General features: G+C 45.5%; 1 protein-coding gene across 4 annotated transcripts in view; it reads left to right on the forward strand.

Moving 5' to 3' along the window:
* Positions 1–8,883: 8,883 nt before the first annotated feature.
* Positions 8,884–24,197, forward strand: part of TSC1 (TSC complex subunit 1) — a 52,271-nt gene continuing 36,957 nt past the window's right edge. For 2 of the 4 annotated variants that reach the window (XR_009694622.1, XM_061154331.1), the window contains exons 1-2: positions 8,951–9,043; positions 17,753–17,815. The gene's annotated coding sequence lies outside the window, so the exon portion shown is untranslated. Of the gene's footprint in view, positions 9,044–9,637; positions 9,794–17,752; positions 17,816–24,197 lie in introns of those variants that run through there. The other 2 variants (XM_061154332.1, XM_061154333.1) reach the window with 2 other exon arrangements.

A 24,197-nucleotide genomic window follows, 5' to 3' on the forward strand; every position in this document is an offset into this window, starting at 1 on the left:
AGCTCTCTCCATCAGAAAGATGAGTTGAGAAGCAATCTGCATGTGTGCTAAGTCACTCCAGTTGTGTCCAACTCTTTGCGACCCTGAGGACTGTAGGCCACCATGCTCCTCCATCCATGGGATTCTCCAGGCAGGAATACTAGAGTGGGTTGCTGTGCCCTCCTCCAGGGGGTCTTCCCGACCCAGGGATCAAAAGAGTAAGATTTTCTCATCATGCAAAAATCCTGCTCCCCACAGCCTTCTCCTAATGTGTTCAGTCCCCACCGACCGTTCTTGCTTGAATCAACAGTTTCATTGTTGGTTGGAAATAGTGATCCTTCTATCATTCCTTCTGCATTTATTATCTGGCTTTTTTTTTTCCCCTGTAAAGAAGAGCTTTCCCTCGTTAACTCTGGGTGAGCCAGAGTTATTCCAAATATGAGAGTGTAAATGATGTCTTTTCTTTTTAATTGCTGATTATCATACTAATGGTAATGCCAAAGAATGCTCAAACTACCACACAATTGCACTCATCTCACACGCTAGTAAAGTAATGCTCAAAATTCTCCAAGCCAGGCTTCAGCAATATGTGAACCATGAACTTCCAGATGTTCAAGCTGGTTTTAGAAAAAGCAGAGGAACCAGAGATCAAATTGCCAACATCTGCTGGATCATTGAAACAGCAAGACAGTTCCAGAAAAACATCTATTTCTGCCTTACTGACTATGCCAAAGCCTTTGACTGTGTGGATCACAATAAACTGTGGACAATTCTGAAAGAGATGGGAATTACAGACCACCAGACCTGCCTCTTGAGAAATCTGTATGCAGGTCAGGAAGCAACAGTTAGAACTGGACATGGAACAACAGACTGGTTCCAAATAGGGAAAGGAGTACGTCAAGGCTGTATATTGTCACCCTGCTTATTTAACTTACATGCAGAGTACATCATGAGAAACGCTGGGCTGGAGGAAGCACAAGCTGGAATCAAGATTGCAGGGAGAAATATCAATAACCTCAGATATGCAGATGACACCACCTTTATGGCAGAAAGTGAAGAACTCAAGAACCTCTTGATGAAAGTGAAAGAGGAAAGTGAAAAAGTTGGCTTAAAGCTCAACATTCAGAAAAGTGAGATCACGGCATCTGGTCCCATCACGTCATGGCAAATAGATGTGGAAACAGTGGAAACAGTGGCTGACTTTATTTTGGGGGGCTCCAAAATCACTGCAGATGGTGACTGCAACCATAAAATTAAAAGATGCTCACTCCTTGGAAGGAAAGTTATGATCCACCTAAACAGCATACTAAAAAGCAGAGACATTATTTTGCCAACAAAGGTCCATCTAGTCAAGACTATGGTTTTTCCAGTGGTCATGTGTGGAAGTGAGAGTTGGACTATAAAGAAAGCTGAGCGCCAAAGAATTGATGCTTTTGAACTGTGTTGTTGGCAAAGACTCTTGAGAGTCCCTTGGACTGCAAGGAGATCCAATCAGTCCATTCTAAAGGAAATCAGTCCTGAATATTCATTGGAAGGACTGATGCTGAAGCTGAAACTCCAATACTTTGGCCACCTGATGCGAAGGGCTGACTCATTTGAAAAGACCCTGAGACTGGGAAAGATTGAAGGTGGGAGAAGAAGGCATGCTGAGGTTCATGGGGTTGTAAAGAGTCGGACACGACTGAGCGACTGAACTGAACCATAGTAAGGTGTTGGCATAACTGGATCTTTTAGATCTTCTCTCCTTTTTTCCCCTTAAATTTGAGTTATCACTATGAACGCGTGGGTTTGTGTTTTTTAAACGTTTTACACCACAATCTAGAAGCTCCTTTTTATGGTCCGCGTGTTACTTTCTGAGTGCTGCTTTAGCAAATGACCACAACTGGGCGGCTGAAACAGCAAAACTATATTCTCTCTGTTTTGGAGGCCAGAAATCTGAAATCAATTGCTTTTCTTTTCGAGTGAGCTTTCTTTTCATGTCTTTTGCCCTCTTTTTCCATGAAATAAGTGGGTTAGAAAAAGATTTTAAAGAGATACGTCTGTATCGGGAGGCTTGTTTGTGAAATAAGTCGCAAATACTTTCAGCTTGTTTTCTGTCTCTGCCGGTTTCCTTTTCTGCTGTACCCAAGTTTTTGGGTTTTTGTTTTGTTTTCTCTTTGTTTTGGACGCTGGCTGATTTATCAGGCTTTTCTGCTCTTGCTTCTTTCTAGCCACTTTCAGAAAGGTTTTTTTCACTTTCCACAAGAGAAAATTCACCTGTGTTGTCTTCTTCTAGCACTTTTATGTCTTCACTTTTGACACTTATGTGCTTTGACCCCTTTGGAGTTTTTTCTGGTGTAGGGTAGGAAGCAGGGATCCAGATTTATCTTTTCCAAAGAGTCATGGCATAGTCTTCAGGAGAGGCCCCGCTGAAACCAGACTTCTAGCTGTGGATGCCTCTCCTCTGGGGGACAGGAAAAAGGGAGGGTTTCACGGTGACTTAAACTCCTGCTGGACATGGAGAACGCCGTGTAGCGTGGTCCTCCACATCGTCCTGCAAGGGGGATACAGAGACCTGGTCAGGGGTCTGGGTGAGGAGGTGGCCTGCCCAGGAGAGAGGGAGCCCAGGATTTCAAAATTCCCATCCGCAGGCATGAAAGTCAAGATGGAACCTTTCTAATATTCAGCAGACAACTTTCTCCTCTCCTTTCCTCAACTCTCAAGCCTTCAGAGGACCCTCTTTGCCTCCACACACAGTTCAGGTTTCTTTTCTTGTTGTTTTAAGCTCAGCGCCCTTCAAGTCCTGCCTTTCTCATCTCCCATTCCACGTATATCTTAAATCTGACCATTGATCAGCCAACGAGCCTTAGGTAGTCTTACCTCGATGCCCTCTTGGAAACTGGGTCTTCCTCCTGTAAAGCCCACCTGCCTCAACACCATCAGTCAGATTCCTGATTAAACTGGAAGCAAAGCCCAAGTCCCAACCCCACCCACGGGTTGCCCTCACCGCTCCGAGGGCAACCACTCTGCAGGGTGGACCTGACTCTGAGTCACAGCACCATGGGCCCCCTTCCGTCTCATCTGCTGGGCTCCAAGCACCTTAAAAGCAAGTGTAGGGGACTGACTAGTGCCCTCCCCCAATTCACGTCCACCCAGAACTCAGCATCCAACCTTATTTGGAAGTAGAGTCTTTATAGATGTAATTCAGTTCAGATGATGTCATATTGAATTAATGTGGACCCCAAAGCCAATGACTGGTGTTCTTATAAAAAGAGGAGGGGGGGAGTCCTTGGGGGTCCAGTGGTTAAGAATCCGCCTGCCAAGGCAGGGGACACAGGTTCGATCCCCAGTTAGGGAACTAAGACCCCACATACCACAGGGAAGCTAATCCTGCGTGTCACAACTTCTGAAGCTCGTATGTTGAGAACTCATGCCATGAGAGAAGCCACTGTAACGAGGACCCCATGCAGCCAAATATAAAATATATGAATAAATAAACTTTAAAAAAAAACAAGAGAAAAGGACACACACGAGGAGCGCATCACCTCTTTAACCCAGTGACTGAATCTGTGCCTTGTGAAAATGCAAGGGGAGAGAGGACGGTGAGGATGGAGGTAGAGAGTGAAGGGATACAGCTCTGAGCCAAGGGACGTCATCAAACATGGCGGGCAGCCCCCAGCAGGCAGGAGAGAGGTACGCAACACTACCCATCAGAGCCTTCAGGAGAAGTCAGCCCAGCTGACACTTTGGTTTCAGATTTCTGGCCTCCAGAACAGAGGGAGAGTACACTGCTGTTGTTTGGCCATGCCACACGGCTTGTGGGATCTTAGTTCCCTGATCAGGGATCGAACCTGGGGCCCCAGCAGTGAGAACACCCAGTCCTAACCACTGGATCACCAGGGAATTCCTTATGCTTCTGCTATTTAAAGCCAGCCTGTCTGTGGTACTTTGTCACGGCAGCTGCAGACAGTGGAGCTTGTGCAAGTGGAGGGAATGGTAACACCAACATTCACTGGTGCCCACACTTTGGCACGTGCTCTGATGAGCATTTACACAAGTCTCTCACTGGACAGTCCTAGCGACCCTCTGAGGTGGATATTTAAGGCACTGGTGGCATCCCTATTGTCTAAGTATAGAAAAGGAAGCTTGGGGACTCGCCCAGGCCACACAGCAGGGTTGCAGAGCCGGGGTCTCAGCTCTGCCCGTCCCCCTCTGTCCCCCTAGGTGGCCTGGTGCATGCATTGCACACCTGTGGCCACCACGCCGCCTATCCTTTATGAGCAAGTGTTGGAAAAGGCATCCGTGAACAAAACCCCAAAAACCCAGATCATAGGTCAGAAGAGAAAGAGGACGAGAAGGAGGAGTGGACGATAACACCAAAATTAACGTCTCTTTTTCAACAAAGTACAATACAGTAATAGTTAATAGGAAGATAACAGATGGGGGAAGACACTGGAAACATCTACAGTCAATGAAGGACACATTTCTGTGTGTTGCAATCCTGCAAATCAACAAGGAAAACAGAGTAACTCTGCTAGAGGAAAAATAGTTAAAAGATAAGAATTGGCCACTTGTAGAGCATGACACCTACAAGACTAACAAGAACATAAAGAAATGCTCCATCTCATTGATAGAGGCAAGTTAAAAAGAGAACGTATCACCATGATAGGCCTATTATACTTCACAGTTGAAGACTGTTGGCAGGGATGTGGGCATTTCTGTAGACTCACAGTGAGACTGTAAACTGGGGCAGCTGTCCTAGGGAACAGTCGGGTGGTGTTATCTTAAGTCTGTAAAATTTCTGGGGGTGATGGATACAGTTAGCACCTTGGCTCTGGTGATGGTACCAGAGGTGTATGCCATGTTAGAAGTCATCAAGATATAACATTAATCATTTGTATATTCATTATACCTCTGTAAAGCTAATTTTTTCTCTAAAAACAGCAAAAAAGAGTAAGTCCATGCATACTCTATGACCCACCAGTTTTACTCCTAGTTATGTATCCCAAAGAAGTTCTCAGCTGGACCCATAAGGGAACAGGTGCGTGCATGTGTGCTAAGTCACTTCAGTCATGTCCAACTGTTTGAGACCCTATGGACCATAGGTCGCCAGGCTCCTCTGTCCGTGAGATTCTCCAGGCAAGAATACTGGAGTGGGCTGATCCATGTCCTCCTCCAGGGGATCTTCCCAACCCAGGGATCGAACCCACACCTCTTAGGTCTCCAGCACTGGCAGGCAGGTTCTTTACCACTAGCTCGACCTGAGAAGCCTCAAGGGAACAGGTACACTGAGGTTTATCACAGGTTTTTTCCTGGTGGGCTTTGGGTGTCATTCCATGGGACACGAGAGTAGATTGGGGTAGATCCATACCACTGAATAACTGTCAACAGAAGCTACTGGCTGGATTTATTTAGAGCAACACACATGGGCTTCAAAACAATGCTGAGGGGGGCAAAAAGTAAGAAGCAGATTGCCATCTATGACATAATCCATTTACATGAGCTAAAAATATCTGCATACCTTTGTATACATATATGTGTCCATTCTGACAGCGCTAGGCAGCAAGGGGACAATGACAAGGCTGAAGAGGCCAGGGCTGCGAGGGGCCCTCGGGGCTGCTCTTGGAAACTTGGACGCCATCCTCCAGGAGATGGCTGACCCCTGAAAGCAGGGGGCTGCATGCAGAAAGCTGAAGCAACAGGACCCCTCAAATGGATGACTCTGTGACATTGAAAAGGATGTAACTTTGACTAGTGGGGTCCTTCCAAAGGCCTTCAAATCTTATTGCATCTGGAAGGGACAGAAATCCAGCTGAAACTAGCATCAGCCAAAACAGTTTTCGCTTCATGGAACTCAGAAGCCCAGGGTGAAGCTGGCCTCAGGGACTCTACTTTGCAAATTGAGGGGAGAGCAACCAACATTTCTCTTTTCATCTCTCTCTTTCTCTGTATCTTTTCCATCTTTTGGCTAGCGCGTTCATGGAGCCTGAGGTAGGAGAGGGAGAAGGGGAGGGCCACAGCTTTATCCTAGTTCAATGACCCCAGAGGAAAGATAACATCTCTTTCAACATCAATGTATAAACACTCAGGGAAACACCCTGATTGGCCCAACTTGGGTCATATGTCCAACTGTGCCAATCCTTTTGGCTGGATGCTTGGGATCCGGGATTGGCCAGATGGGTCCAGGTGCCTGAGGTTGATGCTGTGGTCCCAGGAGGGGGGGGGGGAGATGCTGCCCAGGCAAATGCACAGGTGTGCCTCACACACATCAAGTCAGTGCCACCCGCCTCCTAGGGCTCATCCCTTCTGTCTTGTCACTGAGTGTGGACATGATGGTTGGAGAAAGCCTGGCCAGAAGCTCATGCCATGGAGAAGCTCCAGGAAGGTATATAGAAGATAGCAGTCTGATTAACAGCTGTCTGAGTGCTGAAGAATTGATGCTTCTGAACTGTGGTGTTGGAGAAGACTCTTGAGAGTCCCTTGGACACCAAGGAGATCAAACCAGTCCATCCTAAAGGAAATCAGTCCTGAATATTCATTGGAAGGACTGATGCTGAAGCTCCAATGCTTTGGCCACCTGATGAGAAGAACTGACTCACTGGAAAAGACCCTGATGCTGGGAAAGGCTGAAGGCAGGAGGAAAGGGGGATGACAGAGGATGAGATGGTTGGATGGCATCACCGACTCGATGGACATGAGTCTGAGCAAACTCCAGGTGATAGTGAAGGACAGGGAAGCCTTGTGTGCTGCAGTCCAAGGGGTCACAAATAGTCGGACATGACTTAGCAACTGAACAACAAGTCAATGACAAAATCAATCCCAGAAAAGCAGAAAACATGGAGCCAGCCCCTGAGCAGGGGCAGGGCTGCCTCTGCCTTTCCTCCTAGCCTCTTCTCACAAGCCCCTAGCGGTCCATATTGAGAGAACTATTACCATTCTTCTCCCAGATATTGTATAAACAATAACAGCACAGTTATGGCCCCCTTGAGGGCCAGGAGCTGATGAGGCTCCTGTATCACTGCTCCCTTCCCCGGAGGATAGCATTCCAGCAGGATGAGGTCACTGAGCCAAGGAAGAGGGGGGTGGGGAAAGGGGGTTCCTGGGCTGGAGCTCTGGAGTCATGCCCGTCCCCCGACTCCATCCCTCCTGATCACTGGGGGATTCAGACTGCCCTAGTCCTTGCCACAGGCTAATGCCAAGGCAGGAATCTGTTCCAGTGAAATGGTTTGTGGACTAGGGGAACCTAGGCATTCCCCTCTTCTCCTCCAGCCCTTCCATCTCTGGGCCCAGGCTGGCTATGCTGGGTGACTACACAGAAGTTACCACCAGATGGACTGACTCCAGGCAGTGATTGGATGCCGGTTGTGAGAGCATTGATAAATGCTAATTAACAAAACTAACATTGATTGAAATAGGTTCTATGCTGGCTATGTCTTAAGCTCTCATTGAATTCACCCCAAATCCCCATTCGGTAGGCATCATGATTAATATTAAAACTCCTATGTTGCAGAGGAAGAAACCAAGGCTCAGTTCATTAGCACAATAGCAGAAACCTGTGTTCACGCTCTGGTCTGTTGGAACAACAACCTCTTGGCTTCCCCAGCTGCCTCCAGGCAGTGTTAGGCTGGTGGAATCGCCAGGTCAATGCCCACCTGCCCCCTAAGCCAGGACGGTGATAAAGGCTGTGCACTGCTCAAGGGCCCCCAGGAGAAGTGGGTATGGGCGGCTAAGGGTCCAGACACAGCCTGGGCTCTGCTCACATGGGCTATGGGCCCAGAGAAAGGGCCTTTTTCTAATTCTCTTGGGGCCTCTCCAACCCTAAAAGGCTAACAGCAGTCCTACCTGGGACCACGCTGGGCCTCCTGGAACCCTGGCCATTCTCACAGTAGGCCCCTTAAGCCATACACTGCCTTGCCTTGTGACCCAAATGGTTTCCATAACTCACCCAGAGTTATCCCCAGGCGCTACTAGCTTCTTTTAGTTCCTTCCTTCCCAACTGCCTCTCCCACTTCTATTTCCTAAAACCTATGTTTCTTTCAAGGCCTAGCTTGATGCGCACTCCTTCAGAAAGCCTTTCAGATGCCTCAGTTAGACTGCGGCCTCTCTCACCCTGCTCTGGATCAGTCACAGCGCTGACCACAACCTGCCTTTGGGGACCATCATCTTGTGAGCATTTACCCTGCACGGGTCACTGTGCTTAAACACCCTCCATACTTTATGTCCTTGAATCCTCACTCCACTCGTGTTATTATGCCCATTTCACAGAGAAAGAAACTAAGGCTCAGAGGACTTCAAAACTTGCCCAGGTTTACACAGCTAGGAAGGGAGCAGGGCAGGGACTGAATGAAGAGGCTGGGCTTTGAAAGCGGCCCGCTCTGATTAGGGTGGTTTTCCCGAGATGTCGTGACCGGGTGTCTGAAACGCTAGCAATCTGAGGGGCAGAAGGCAGTGTGATTCTCCGCAGGCCCTTCTCCCAAGGGGGTCCCACTGGCTCCTTGGGAAACAAGATGGAACATCTGCGGTCAGGCACAAGGGAGACCCTCGGTCGGGGAGAACCCGGGGGTGCGAGCCTCGGGAATGCAGGAGGCGCCCCAACCACACCCAGCCCGGACAACTTGTTTACGCCTCTCCCACGGCCCCGCCCTCCCGCCCCGGGTCACGTGACCACCTCCCCGCCCCTCGCTCTCTCGCGTGGCTCCTCCCCGCCGCGCCGGCCCTTCTTTTTGCCTCCTTCGGAGTCACAAGATCTCTCAGCAGCTCCCTTTTGGAATCCTTCCGCCCGTCCCCGCCTCCCCACCCCCCCACACCCCCTACCTTACAACTCTTCTTGGCTCTTTCACGACCGGTTAGCACCACCAGTAATGAGCAGAACGGCCCCTTCTTTCCAAAGGGGCAGGCGACCACGGTCAACGGTCGTCGGGTTCGAGGGCGAGGCGAGGCGCGGCTGGGGACTCTTTTTCGTGGCGGAGGCTGCAGCGGCCGTGGACATTTCACGACGGGGGGGAGGTGCTGTACGTCCAAGATGGCGGCGCCCTGTAGGCTGGAGGAACTGTGAGGTAAACAGCTGAGGGGGAGGAGACGGTGGGTGAGTACGGGGGTGTCGCCCTTTCCTTTTCGCGGGGGCCTTCTCGGGGCAGTCCCGGCACCATGACCCCAGTCTGGGAAGCCCTGTGGGGTTGGGGCAAGGCACTCACTTGCCGGGGAAGGGACCCCGGGAAGGGGGGGTTCGGGGAGCTTTCCCCTCCCTCTTATTACTCGCTATTTCCGACGGGGCCTGACGGGGGTTGGCGGGTTTCTGGGGGAAGAGAGGAGGCCCTGGTCGGCACTTGGCTCCTCCTCGGCGGCGGAGGGGACCGCTGCACCCCCCCCCGGGCCGCGGTGCCGAGGACAGGGGGTGAGGTGGGCCGCTTTGCCAGCCCCTTGCTCGGTGGGGTGACAGGTTCCCGCAGGGTGTGGAGAGCCGAGGAGAAATCCTCCGCCGGAGAGGCAGGTCCGGATTGAGGGGTCGGGGCTGGTGCCAGAGCTTGATGAGAGGGGTCGGGGGGGGGGGGGCGGGGAATGAATGGAGTCTGCCTGTGGGCCTCGGGGACCTGCCCGGACTCGGTGTCTCCGCTGAAATTTGCATGAGCGTGTGTGCCTCGCTCCAGGTGTGCTTCTGGGTGTTTAATTGGTGGCGAAAGACAGTTACCTTCCAGCCGGCAGAGGTGATTCTTAAGAGACAGCTATTTGCAGAGCCACTCCTAGACGCTCATTCATTCATTTGAGGAACTGGAGGATGAAGAACCGGCAGTCAGAGAGCCCTCTGAGAATTAAAGCTGTTTCTTTGTGTTTCCTGGTACAGAGTTTTGCTTCGGGCGTTCTAGGTTTGGAGGGGTGGGGGTGGGGGCTTTGGAGGGGGCGCGGTCCTCCTGACACCAGCAGCTTGTTGGTGGAGCAAGCACTGTGGAAGGGCTCCGCAGTCGTCACCTCCTTTAGCCCTCGCGACAAAGGGGAGAGGCAGCCACCGGGAATCCCTCCCATTTCTCAGATGAAGAAACTGAGGCTCAGAGATTAGGGTACCGTGCCCCAAGGTCACGCCTCTAGGATTCTGTGAGCCGGGTTTGGAACTGGAGTCTGACTGGTTACAAGACTGCGCTCCTGTCTTTCTTTGTACTTAACACGATTCTCGTTTATCTGTTATTTGATCAGATCTAACTTGTCATTCTTTCTGATCAGGTGATTAATCAGTTGGCCAGGGTTTGTGCATAAGTGCCTGTGTGTGCGTGCTTAATTTTGAAGAGGGGCCCACTTGCCCACATACCTTAGCTTTTGTTTGGGATGGCAGTGTTGTGACTATAAACACGGTAGTCTAAATTAGGCTGGAAAGTATTTGATGTTTTCATAAAACCAATGCGTTTACTGCAGAAAGAAGCTGTGCTAAAATCCTTGCCGGATTTTTTATAGAAAGCATAGAAATAGCACTTCACTTGACACAGCCTAAGCTGGTAAAAGTACTAAAATAGAATAATATTCTTCTGAGATACTTGGATTTATAATTTGGGGATCAACTTGGAGTCATCTGAATTTGCACTTGTTGACAAAATGGGGCTGTAAATTTCGAGAAGCATTATAAAACCCAACCTTGTGGGAGCCCTTGATTTACTGAGCAACCACCTGTGATTCTTAAGATGAACATTCCCGAGTAAACCTGGAATATGCAAATATGGAAACTGATTTAAGGTCGTGTGGGGAAATGCAAACTTTAACGGTTGTGCATCAAGCAAATGAGGCGCCTCAGAAACAGTGAAACATCTTTTGCTATTGCCCTGGGGAGCTGCAGAATCTTCCTCTAACCACCGGGTGTAAACTTAAGGGGTGTTTATAGAAGATGTAAATGGGAAATATCCTCTTACTAAAGTTAATATCTTACGCCAAATACTCTTACATCATGTGCGTGAAAGGGCAAATGATGTAAGCTTTCTCTGCTTCATGCATTTCCTGGTGTCATAAAGACTTTGGTATGTTCCTAAATTCCTAGTTAGACAGATTCCTAGGCAGCTACCCACATTGTTACTTGTTTTCCATTAAATTGGAGTGTCTCAAATCCTGTGACTCAGTTGTACTCTGCCTGATTGGATCCTTAAGGGTGAAGACATCCCAGTCTGCGGGTGTAACATGGTGTCTTCTGTTCTCCTTTGTGAAGTGAAACTAAACAGTCTTGACTAGGACAGATCAAATGTATTCCTGTCTGTAGAATAATGAAATTGCTGGAAATGAGAGATCTCTTAACAGTAGTGTCTATCAAACCTTCATGTACAGGTAGCTTGCATATGTCGCTGAGGACACCCTGGATATATATTTTGGAAGAAGTTTTAGGTGATTCTGATGGCACCAGAGGTTGAGGACCAGTGGCTGAAGTTATCAGTTTGGCTATTTTTCTTTTAATTTATAATTCACTGCAGAGGCATTTTTAAAAATAGCTTCTAACCTCTGGTGTATATAGTGGTGGGTAAGTTTGGGGCTCTGAGGTACAGCTGACTTGATCTTACGGGTGTCTTCTTTTAAAGTTTGTTAAGGTGCAGGTACCATTCTTTTCCAGGTTCTAGGGCCTTGGTGGACTAAAATTAACTTTTCCTGGAATTAATTAGATATTCTTGACTGCAGATGAGCCAAATACAGCAATACATCAACCATTTCGAGCTTTTCTAAAAGTCACATAGATTTCAAGTCCTTTGGGGGTTAAATTAAACATTCTATGTTGATCGAATCAGGTGTTAAATGGCTTTATAATAACTAAGCAAACCGGCTACTTTTAGCTCGACCTGTTGAGTTTTTATCCTTTCCTATCACATTTTAGAAAAAAATAAAATAAAAAAGAAAAAGATATTCCTTGTAAGTGCCTCACATTATAAATCTCTTTTTGAGAGATTAGTTTTATTGGTATTAGTTTTATCAATTAAGTAGCTGGAAGCACAAAAGAAAAGTGTACTCAATAGCATTTAAACCTCTTCCTCTAGCTTTTTGCTTAAAAATAAATATTTATAATTGGCATATACTTAAACACTGAATTTTTCCCTCTGTGTTTCATATAGTTTGTATATGAAAATAACTATTTTTTCCCATTGGTCTGAAAAAGGTTTCAGCCCATTTAAATTGGTCTAAAATTACCATCAACAATTTTAGATTATTCCTTTTCTACTTTGCTTTAAAAAATTTTTTTTTAATTGAAGGATAATTGCTTTACAGAATTTTGTTGTTTTCTGTCAAGCTTCAACATGAATCAGCCATAGGTATACATATATCGGCTTCGCTTTTTAAGCCTATAGTTCCTAAACATTAGTAATTTAATGTCTAGTGTCTATTTTTGGGAGGGGGGAGAATGAAAAAAAAAAAACAAAAACTTTCGTGTATATAAAACATGTATAATCCCAGGGCCTTGCTTATTTCTTGGTACTTCTCTTGTGTAGTACTAACTTTTGTTCTATACAGGGAAGTAGCAAAAGGTTAACAACGCTTTTAAAGGTTGAATGAATTCAGATTGTCATCTAATGAGTAAAGTGCCTTAAAAACCTAGTTTTGATACAAAACAAGACATGGTAGTTACTGACCTAGAATTCACAGGTCACCTTCTAAAGGAGAGATGATGGCAGCAGAGCCCATGAAGTGTCTTGAGTGACAAGGGATAATTTTACTCTCCTGTTGGTGATGGAGGGCACACTGGACCGTGGTGAGAAAGAACAGATGTCATGACCTTACTGTCTGCAGTGGTTAAGACCTGAGCTGCTCGGAGTACAGAGCACACAGGCACAGTGAGAAACATCAAGTGTATCCATTTTAAACTACAGAATGACTTTATCAGTGTTTCAGATATAAGTTATTAAGTGTTGACTTGTAAGCCTTATGTACCTAGCAGTACATTTTGCATAGTAGTAATATTGTTATAATAAAGTTTGTTTGTATTTATTGGCACAATGCCAGTGTGCTAAAGTCTTTGACATTCATGATCCTGTTAGCTCTTCCCGAAACCTTTCAGGGGCAGGATAGGGAGATGAGAAAGTGGAGGCTTCAGTAACTTATTCAGTGAGTTGAGCTAGGATTTGAACTCTGTTGGTTGACTCCAGAACCCACACATTTAATCTTTCACTTGATAAATGGTCTGAACTGCTGAGCTCATAAACTAGTTGAAAGGTCAGTGGTTCTTAAGATTTTGGGGGCCTCAGTTCCCCTCTGAGAGTTTGTGGGAAGCTGTGGACCAAATACCCTTTTCTATCCCATCAGCTCCAACAAAATTCACACAGATAAGAAAATTTGAATAGGAACTTTACAGACCCAGCCTGAAGACCGGTTGATCATTCCAAATAGTTTATTGCTCTTAAAAATGGAGTCAGACTTTCAGAAACAAAAGCAACCCACAGACAGGAAAGGCCTAAGTCTTTTAAAGATGGACTATGTACTGCTTGTACTATAAATCTTTTTGTTAAAACTTCTATATTGAAAGATTCTTTACACTTCACTGGGAAATCAACCTTAGGTGTCACGTTAAAAGAAGTTTTAAGTGGAGAACTCAGGTGTGTAACTTGCTAAATGCTTGTCAGGCTTAGCATTCAGTCCCTGTGTACCTTTAGCACCTGGCAGAATTCCATTGGGCTTTTTTCCAAGGTTTATCCACTATCTATTTTTCTTTCCTTTTGAGCTTCAAAAGTATATCTATATATTAAATATATATATATTTAATATTTCTTGCCTTCCCCCTTCCTAGACTAGTGGTTCAGAATCACCTGGAAGACCCCACTTCCAGATTCAGGGGTCTCAGACCAGGCTTAAATCCCTAAGTGATGGGTGTTGCTGATGTGAGGACCACCTTTGAGACCCACAGGTGTTAGTCCTAGACCATCAAAGCTTGTGCCCTTATTCCCTAGGAGTTTTCTATTTTAGTCCTTGAACTTGAAACCTAAAGAAAACTTACAGTTTGCTCAGATTTATTTTAAGAGAAGCTCTGTATTTTGAAACATGGCACTTGGTTTATTTTCTTGGTAAATAATTTTGTTCATGCTAATAGAAAGTTAAAACATAAGAAACATTGTTTATAGATGATGTGGTGGTTGCTGTTGTTTTAGTCACTGACTCAAGACCGACTGTTTGGAACCCCATGGGCTGTAGCCTGCCGTGCTCCTTCTGTCCATGGGATTTCCCAGGCAAGAATACTGGAGTGGGTTGCCATTTCCTTCTCCAGGGGATCTTCCTGACCCAGGAATTGAACCTGTGTCTCCTGCTTCTCCTGCATTGCAGGCAGATTCTTTACCACTGAGCCACCAGGGAAGTGCCTTATATTATAGAAGACGTACACCTAACCAAAATCAGTGTCTCTCCCTGCACACAAGATACTAGAGGATCCACCTATGAAGTAGGCTGTACATGCCAGCAGATTGTCCCCTGGGGTCGCTGACGGCTAACGTTCTGGACGGAGAACCTGGCACTCCTCCTCTGTCTGTACAGCCTTGAGAGGGGGGGCCACGGCTGCTGAGCCCATTGACACCACACATGACTACATGTTGCCAGGGTTTGCTCTCAGCTGTTTCACTTCCACACACTTGAGTGATATTTCCTTCCGTGCAGAAGTAGCAAGGGGAATTGAAGCTCATCTCTTACCTTCTTTAGATGCATTTGTGCTGAAGACAACTGTATTCACTTGATAGAATATTCCTGTAAGAAATCACCTGAGCGTTACGGAGCCAGAGCCAGGCCTGACTGTATAAAGTATATTATTGACATTTTATTACTGTCTGTGTTACTGGTGTAATGTTTCTCTTCTATTTGTGCTGGACTTGATCATGACATAGTCCATCTGTGCTGCAACCTGTATCTGAATTGTCTTTGAACTTTCTTAGATAAAAACCTCAGTATAGAAAACAAGTTACAGTGAAAAGGCCTCTGCCTGCCTTTATTATACCTGTAGTTGTTTTTACATCATAGACAAGTTGTATGAAATTATCTTAGGCGATGTGATACATAGTTACATATTTTATGTGGTTTGTGGTTCTGAAGAGTCCCAGGGGTGAGAAGGCCACGCACAATACTTTTTCCAAAAGTCCGAATATTCAACTGATATTTTCAGATAAAATACTTTCTAAAGGCATTTGGGTACCTGCCACAAGTGTTTCATGAAGGTGTATACAGCTCTTAGCTCTCTCACCGCTTGTAATGCAGAGATATGCTAGGGCAGAGATGTGTGAAAAAGTGTGTGCAGGTCCTGCTAAATGACACCGCCGCGTGACTGGTCTAGCTGGAGCCCGTGTGTGGCCCCGTGTATAGGCCATCTCTCTGTAAACATCTACAGAACGAAATGAAGGTGAAATGTGAAAACAAGGTGGCCTATGCTCCTCCTGCTTCACAAAACACTGAAGCACAGAGCTCTCATCTTCCTGGAACCTACCCTTTGTTTTTACTCAGAGAGACTTCTTAATTGCCCTTGTAGAAGGGCAATTACCGTGTTGCTTGCAGGTGAGAATACTGCTTTGGGGTCAGACATCAAAGAGGAAGGGTCTAGGTCTGAGGGCACGTTTCCTTTTTAATTTGGCTTCTGAAGGTAAGAACATGGATTGGCCCTGTTACACTCTGACAGGTGTTTCCTTCCTAACCCCTCAGGGGGGACACATTTTTGAGGAGGGTCTTCTCCATTCCTCACTTTTGAGCAGGAAGTTCACAGGCTGCATGATTTTCTCTAGTAGTATCTCCACGGGGCAGGATTTAAATATAAGTGAACAGGTAAACACTTCCAAATGTAAATAATGGCAGGTAGCCCTTGACTCGCCAACACTTATTACCATTACCATCTTTTAGCATCGTGGTAAAGACGTGAAGTCTTAATGTAGAGCATTGGACAAAAACCGTTCTGACTTTCTATGCCAATTTCTTTATCTGTGACAGTGATCCTGGCTGGACAGGCTACAAGATCGCATCTGGTATTACATCCTAATTTTACCCTTGCCTTAGATGTTCCTTTTCAGGTAAAACATCCAGCTGTGATTAATTGCAAGAGGAGTCTCCATGACTCCCTGGACTCACAGCTGATTTTAACACTCTCCAGATTAGAGGCTCCAGGGTTTTAACTGCAGCCCTTCTGGTGGAGTGACTGTGGCTGGGCAAGCACTCCCTGTCCGAATGGTTTGCTTGGCCTCCTCGGAAGGCCATTCTCTGCCCAGCTCTGCACACACACTTGGAGTATGCTGCTGAGGACCGCTGGTATTGAATGCCTAGAATGTGTTCCACAAGGAAAGATAATTACCCCATCATCTGAGCATGAAGTTTTAACTGCGAGAGAGCTGCCCGACACATTGGTTCAACTTTGGCCAGGATCATATGTTGAAGGGCTTGCTTCTCGGCTCTTCCGTGCTGAGTGTAATTAGGCCTTTATTGTGTATGAGATTCAGCTGCCATGTCTGTGTCCCACCCTAGAATGGCTACCAAAGAAGCTGGTGAACTCTTTGTTGACCCACACAGGGTATTTGCCCATTGGGTGCCGGACACTGAAATAGGCCCTGGGTGTCCACCAGTGGACCCAACAGGTGGTCCAGTCCCCGTGGAGCTCACCGTCTAATCAGACTGTACCTAAATGTAGTTGGAAGGACCCACATTTTAAAAAGCAAACTGGAATGTATATATATCATGTTAAACATGGATATTTAATTCAGAAAAGAGAGCAGGAGAAGAAAATAGAAAAATGCTAGCTGTTCTCAAATATTTTATGTTTGTCATGCAGAGGGATTAGGTTGAGTTGGTGCTGTTCTGAAGGCTGAGTTCAGCTTTGTACATTTATTTAAGAAATATTCTGACTCCTAGTCATTCCGCCAGCAAGTCCCAGACACTGTGGCAGCTGCAGGAGATACAGTGTGAGGAAGCTCCTGTCTTTCCTTGCCTGGAACTCCTGTGCTGGTGATGGGGACACGCTCAGTAACTCATTGCACTTCTGTAATCGGGTCGTGGTCAGTGACACCAAGAAACACAGGCTACAGAGAGCATGTGCCAGGCCTGACTTGGTCAGGGCGTGAGTGGAGGGAAGTGAAGGGTTCTCTGAGGAAGCGCTTGTTCAGGTGGAGAATTTGAAGGTGAAGACTGAGCTCGGGAGCGGGCAGAGGTCGGGTCTCTTGGGCACGGGGACAGCTCATACCTGGTCCTGAAGTGGGGAGCACATGGGTCAGCTGAAAGAAGGTGAGGCTCGTGGGGTAGGGTCTCGGGGGGCAGGGGGCTGATGCGGGCCCAGTGCTTCATGCCCGGCGCTGTTCTTACTCCTGGGGCACCTCGGGTAGTTCCTCTGCCCCGCACCGTACTGCGGGCTGCAAGGCAGCAGGTACCACACAGCCTCACGAGGCAGGTGCCGCGACTCTTCTCTCCGTACGGATGACAGGATTTAAGGTTAGACATTACAGATGTGCGATCAGCCAGCCAGAGTTACACAGCTGCTCAAGTGGCGGAGCCTGGGTTTTTCTACTCCGAGCTCTAATTCTAGAGCCTGTCCTGCCTGTGCATTTACTGCCCACTCATTTATAGCTCTAATAAAGACAGTTAACAAAAGGCAGACTTTACAAGTTCAACGCAATATAAAGAATTTTCCCGCAGCCAGCTGTTCAGAAATGTAGATGGGGAGAGGCCCATGCATCCAGTGATTCCGAGTGTTCACTCCAGTGGAAACCAGATGGCCACCTGTCAGGGGTGGGGTGGAGGGGGCAGCTGGTAAACCCCGACCCCCTCTGACGGCGTCTGGAATCTCACTGCAGCGTGAGATGGTGATTTACGGATATGTGTTTTCTCTTTCCAGTGACCATGAAAGACACCAGGTTGACAGCACAGGAAACTGAAGTACCAATTGTCCCCAGAACAGGTAAGGTGTAAACTCAGCGCAGCAGCTGGCGGGAAGGTAGGGGAGAACCATTTATCCTGTCTGTGGTTGCACTGGTGCAGAGAGGTTTCTTTGCATTCAGGATATAATGTTGATGGTTTTAGCTATTTGCCAGTAGCTGGACCTTCTGTGCCATGATGTATTTAGTCAAATTACCGGTAATTTATTAACGGCTTATTCAGTGCCAGGCATGGTGTTAAGTGCCTTCTGTGGTTATTTATTTTCCTCTTCACAGCCATACTTTTGGTGTGTCTTCATTTTGCAGATAAGGAATTGGGCTCCAAAATGTTATGTAATTTTCCTAAGGTTGTATAGCTGGTACTTGGTGTACCCGCGACTCAAATCATCTCTGTTGAACAGCAAAATTTGGTTTTAACCACTAAATAAAATTGAATCCTGAGTGTTTGAGCAAGCCATTTAACTAGCACAGAGGTTCTCAACCCTGGCTGTGCCTTAAAAACCCACATGGATCTATAAAAACAAACCAGATGTACTGTCTGGACCTTGCCCCTTAACCTGCTCTGGAGTGAGTCCTGGGCTTCAAGATTTTGTAGCCTTTCCAGGTTATTCTAGTGTACAAACTAGGCTGAGGACCCCTGAGCTAATGAGTTAGCATTTACATCTTAACATGGCTTTATCTATTACTTGTCTTAATCAGTTTTTTGGGGATGAGATATATGATATCATGGTTTCTAGTTGTTGGAGGATTCTCAGAGTCCTAGAATATATCCTTCCTACATATCCTGGCTCTGTCATGTCTGTGGCTAGGAGTGTAGCCTGAGTGGCCTGAGGGATCCCTGAGCAAGATTTTGCGTTTAGAGGCAGGCATGCGCAGGGCAGCAGCTTTCTATCTGCAGGAGGGGCATGGGGAAGATGGGAAGTCCGCTGTCTTTGTACACAGACGGCGAGTGGGGTTCATCTGATGCCACCCTGGTTGCCCTTTGCTGCATTGTCACTGCCTGCCTCATCTTACCTCATAAGAATTACAAAATAAGGTGAGGATTTTTGCCTTAAAGCTTGCTGTCTGTTCACAAACAGGGTCTTAATACAGATTAGACTCACAAGAAGGTGGAAGAAGCATTGTTCCCTTACAAGTACGGAAGACTTTCTGAGTTTGACTTTTCATTTTCAAAACAAATTTTTTTAAAAATTTTTATTTATTTTTGACTCTACTGAGTCTTCAGTGCTGAACGGGCTTTCTCTAGTTGTGGGGACTCCTCATTGCGGCGGCTTCTCTTGCTGGGGAGCACAGACTCTAGAGTGCATGGGCTTCAGTAGTTGTGGCTCACGGGTTCAGTTGCCCAGCAGCATGTGGAATCTTCTGGACCAGGGGTCAAACCTGGGTCCCTTGCACTGACAGGTGGGTTCTTAACCTTGGACTAGTGGTGCAAGGAAGTCCCATTTCCACGCGTTTCGTGTGTACTTCACCCTGTCCATTGCCGGAAGGCCACTGAATATGTATTTGAACCCAGTGTCAGATGGTCCTGTTCATATCCTCGAGGCCCAAGCTGATTGTCACACATCAGAAATCTCAGACTATATTAAATATTTTTCAATATTGCACTTGTTTTACATTTCAGTAGTCATATAGTTAAAGTTTGAAATTTTAATGTAGGAAAAGTACTTGGTCAGCACCGTCAGCTGCTGGATTGCTCCCGTGTTAGCACAGGTGTGTACCAGAAAGATGTTCCTCTTCAGCTGCCACTTTTAGTCCCATCACTAACCTTTGTGGACAAGGCAGAACGGAATTCAGGAGAGTTTCTGGTAAATTATGTTTTAGAAGGAACCTGTACCTGGGATTCATAGCTTGGTCAAGCCTCAAGGATCCTTCATCTTAAAGCCACCGTAACAATTATTGACAACCTATGTCAGTCATCTTGAAAAGCTTTTTGCTTAAACTTTTAGCCCCCATAGACACAAAATACAAGACAAAAACAACAAGAAATTGTCTTCCAATAACAGTTTTATAAAATCTGTTTTGAAACTTTTGATTAGTGAGTATAAAGTGTGTTTGAGTATTTCATTTTTTTCTTAACATTGTTTTTTTCATATTCTTTATGTTTGACTTGAAGATTATTTATCGTGGATATTGTTGACTGTGGTTTGGGGTTTTATTTTCATGTTTTAAAATTTAGGTAACAAGCTGGCATTTTATTTTTAATTCACCTTCACAAGACGTGTGGTGTTCCCAAATCTGACTTTTTCTTGAAAGACTACAAATTAGGATTACAAATTAAATGAAGTTATTAAATGATTATTTTTTATAATAAATGTAAAAATTCTGTAAAAGTTAGAATTAAAGTATACTTTAATTTCTGTTGTGTAGCCAAGTATTGTTAAAAGTTTTATAAACATTTGGCTCAAAGAATAACTATTGTTATTTGTAAAGCTATCTAGTGAACCTACCTTCTTGATATTCATTAATATATTTAACTGTTTGAAAGTCCTTATTTTCGAACATAAAAATCATATTAACTGAAGCTTTTATTTTTAATAATAATAAATGAATAAATATTGTATTGATGGAATTTCAACTTGTAAAACACAAAGCTTAGATGTTTCATTTAGAATGTTTTCCCTTTGTTCCGATATTAACAGTAATCCTAAATGCTTGCCTGTCCACATTACAGACGTTGTGTGGATTACGTATGATGGTAACATTAACATATCCTTGCTGGTCACGCATACACAGTCAGGGGTCCCAGAAATGCTGCTAAAGTGGGTGATTGACCATTCACCTTTCAGTCCTACAGACCAAGGCCACAGCCAGATTTGGGCCAAAAATAGGAGCTAAAATCAAACTTTGTTAAGCCCCTCTTTTCCATGCTTGTTGAGACCATGCTAAGTGTTCTGTTTGATCAAACCTGGTTACCAGTGTAGAGGTTCAGTCTGGTTTATTCAGAAGTAGTGACTTAGAATTGGGTGCTTTAGATTGGGTGATCTGGGAGGCCTCTCCAAGACGGTGACATTTTGAACAGAGGCTTGAAACCGACAGCAACACGAGGATCTGGGAGAAAAGCACCCCGAGGACGGAGGCAACAGCAGGTGCAGAGGCCTGAGCAGGGCGCAGTTTCCCTGAGCTTCAGAAACCTTGGACTCGAGCAGGGATGGCAGGGTGCGGTGAAGCAGGCCGGGGGCAGTGGGACTTCACAGCCCCTTGGTCAGGTGTGCCTGGCAGCCACAGGGGAGCTGACTCTTGTGAGCTCCGTGGGGAGCTGCTGGATGATTTTACGTGGGAACAGTGGAGTCTGATTTCCCTGTTTCAGCGTCTTGGTGGTGGTGTAGGGGAGAGGAGTGATGGAGACTGCTGGTCCCTTGTCTTTAAAGGGACACGATTGGGGCTCGGACTGGGGTGAAACAGAAGGGGAAGTCAGTGGGCTTGCTAGCGGATTAGATGTGAGCGTTAGAGTGGTGGAAGAGTCAAGGATGTCACCTAGACGTCGGCTGTAGACTGATGGTTGTGCCTGTTACTGAGGTCCAGGAAACTGGCAGAGGGACAGGTTTTGGGGTGGGGAGTGGGTATTGAAAGTCATCACTCCCTAATATACACAGCATCATTGATAGCACTGCACTGTGCTGTGTGACCCCCAACGGTAATAGTAAACTAAACAAAATGTTGCTTTGGTGTGTAGGATACGGAAATGCATGGACTTGGATACTAAACTCTCGGCTTCTCCCGTCTTCTGTTTCCTATGCTTGGTTACTTCCAAAATGGAAGCAAGACTCTCATGGCGAAAGCGATGCCTGATGAGCCTGTGGTGCTAACCTCTCAGTGACTTTTCCCTTGTCTCCTCTAGGCTGTAAAGTGTGTTTAACACGTGTGCAACTCACGCACTCCCACCACATCCAGCTGGAGCTGGTTGCTTCCCTCCTTTCTGTACTCATTGAACCGTGTCCATTTCCTGCTCGTGTGTGTCTGGTTCTTCATGGCACATGCTAAGACTTTCTTCCCTACTTAGCACCCTGCACTTAACCCCTCAGGAAATATTTGAATAAGTTTAAAAATGAGAGATATTACAGTCATGGAACTAATTCCAAAGGCTTATGATTGAACTCCCAAGAGGGCTTTTTAGAATGTCAAAAATCCTTGAACTTGAGGCACTTAAGTGAAAAATCCTACAAAAAGCCCATGATTTATATTTTTCCTGGGGATTAGAAAAATGATTGAAAGGTAGAATTTTAGAACTGAGGAGACGAGCAACAAAAGCTTGTTGCCAAAAAAATGTACGAGTGTATTTTAGACTAAAATGTTATTTTCGCTTTCTGTAAAGCACTTGGAAAGAGTAGGCTCCAGAAATCAGACTTTATACCTAAATTACAATCTGAAAAACAAGTGAGGTGGTCCGTGACGGTCAGCCCTGAGTACCGCCAAGTTGACTGGACGGGCGCCATCTTTGTTTAGTCACTCTGCTCCGGGCTGCCTGCATTTGGAGGAGCAGCTCTGACAAGACTGTCTTCTGAGCACACAGAAGACAGACTCAGGAGCCTCCCGAGCCTGAGACAAGGTAGGCATCTGCTTTACTGGCACGGAACCAAACTTGGGGCCAAATACCTTTAAGTCTAAGAATCCTCTGTGAGTTACCCAAAGTGGAAATGAATGTGGGGATCAGCTAGACAAATGTGCTGCTAAAGTCATTTTGAAAGTGGTGACCCAAAGATTGTCACCAGCATTCATAATGATGATATGTGAGTACCACTCAGTGAGTGTTTATTTGTGCCAGGTACGGTGCTTAACTGTGTGATATAGGTTACCTCATTTAATCCTCTCGATGGACAATAAACCCGGACAGGCTGGTATTATCTTCACTTGTAAATTTAATTTAATCCAATTTACAATCAGATGAAATTTGTTTCTGTTTTCAGCTTTGAACTTTTACAGTGAAACCTTACTGGTTATGGTCTCATATTTCTGAGTCCTTTGAAATGACTTCCTTTATGATTTACCTGTTGGATTTATACTTATGTAAATATAAATTTGTATTATACTTGTATCATACGGTATGCTTTCTATATCGAGATTTGCTATCAAAAATTCATGTGTATGTTTTAATTGATCTTTCTGGCTAATGAATTTCTGATTCACCAAGAGAAAAATCAGTGAATATCACCAGGTTGTAATTAAACAAGAGCATAGATAATAATAAGTTAATACTCACCAGTTTCAGGGGTCATTGCTCCTTTAAATTTGGCATTCTAGTAGGAGGAGCTTAACTCTTCGTTAGCACAGTTATGCCTTAGAGTGGTATTTCTCAAATGGGGCTTATCTACCCTTGAAAGAATTATTCTGGAGTGCTTATTAAAATGAAAATTCCTGAGTCCACAATTCAGTTCTGAAGTGGGCCCAGAAAGTTAGATCTCAGGTGATTTTAATACATACTGACGCCTGAGAACTGTTCCTTTTTTTAAGTATGTATTTTTATTTATTTATTAATATTTAATTGGCCATGCTGGGTCTTAGTTGCGGCATGCAGGATCTTTAGTTGTGGCATGTGGTGTCTAGTTCCTTGACCAGTGATTAAACCTAAGCCCCTGCATTGGGAGTGCAGAGTCTTAGTCACTGGACCGCCAGTCCCAGAACTGTTACTTGAGCTTACTCAAAGACAAGCAAAAACAAATTAAGAGCATATTTTAATGGCTGCAAGTGACATATACAGTTGTTGGTCTAAGAGCTGAGCCATCTAAGTTCTGCTTTACTGTGGGACCTTGGCAGAATTATTTATCCTTTTTGAATATCCATACTGTGATTTGTAAAATAAAGATAATATTTGCCTGCCTTACAGTCACTGTGATGATCAAAACCACGAGTTAGTTTAATGTAATGTTTATGGACTTAGGGTTTGAGTGAAGTACATTTGGGGTCAAATTTCAGTTCTCCCCGGTTTTGCCTCCTGCTAGCTTTGTGACACTAAACAAGTAGCTTGATCTCTGTTCCTCTCCCTGTAAAATGGGGGATAAAAGAACCAATCATACTATAGTTATATATGGAGTATATTTGATGATGTTTGTGAAGGGTGTGCAGTGCCTGTCTAAGAAATGGTAGCTGTTTTTACAAACACAGCTTTAAAAACCATAGTGGGGAGGAATGAATGATTATAAGTGTGTCTAGTGACACGTGAAAAGTGAGCTGCTTTTTTATATAAAGTGACTGCTTCACTGCCATAAAGGACGGAGTATTTGAAGGTGCGGGCTTTGCCCTGATGCCCCTGTTCATTCACACCCACTTCGCCGTAACTGGCAACATTGGAGTGTGGGATCGGTGTCTGAAATGAGGGGCATAAACTGAAAACAGAGGAACCATCCCTGGTTGAAGTCAGGTTTCGAACGCATACACTTGTGACCTAACGGGCCATACTGCCTTCTAGAC

The sequence above is a fragment of the Dama dama genome, chromosome 11 (genome assembly GCF_033118175.1).
Source record: "Dama dama isolate Ldn47 chromosome 11, ASM3311817v1, whole genome shotgun sequence".
NCBI lineage: Eukaryota > Metazoa > Chordata > Mammalia > Artiodactyla > Cervidae > Dama > Dama dama.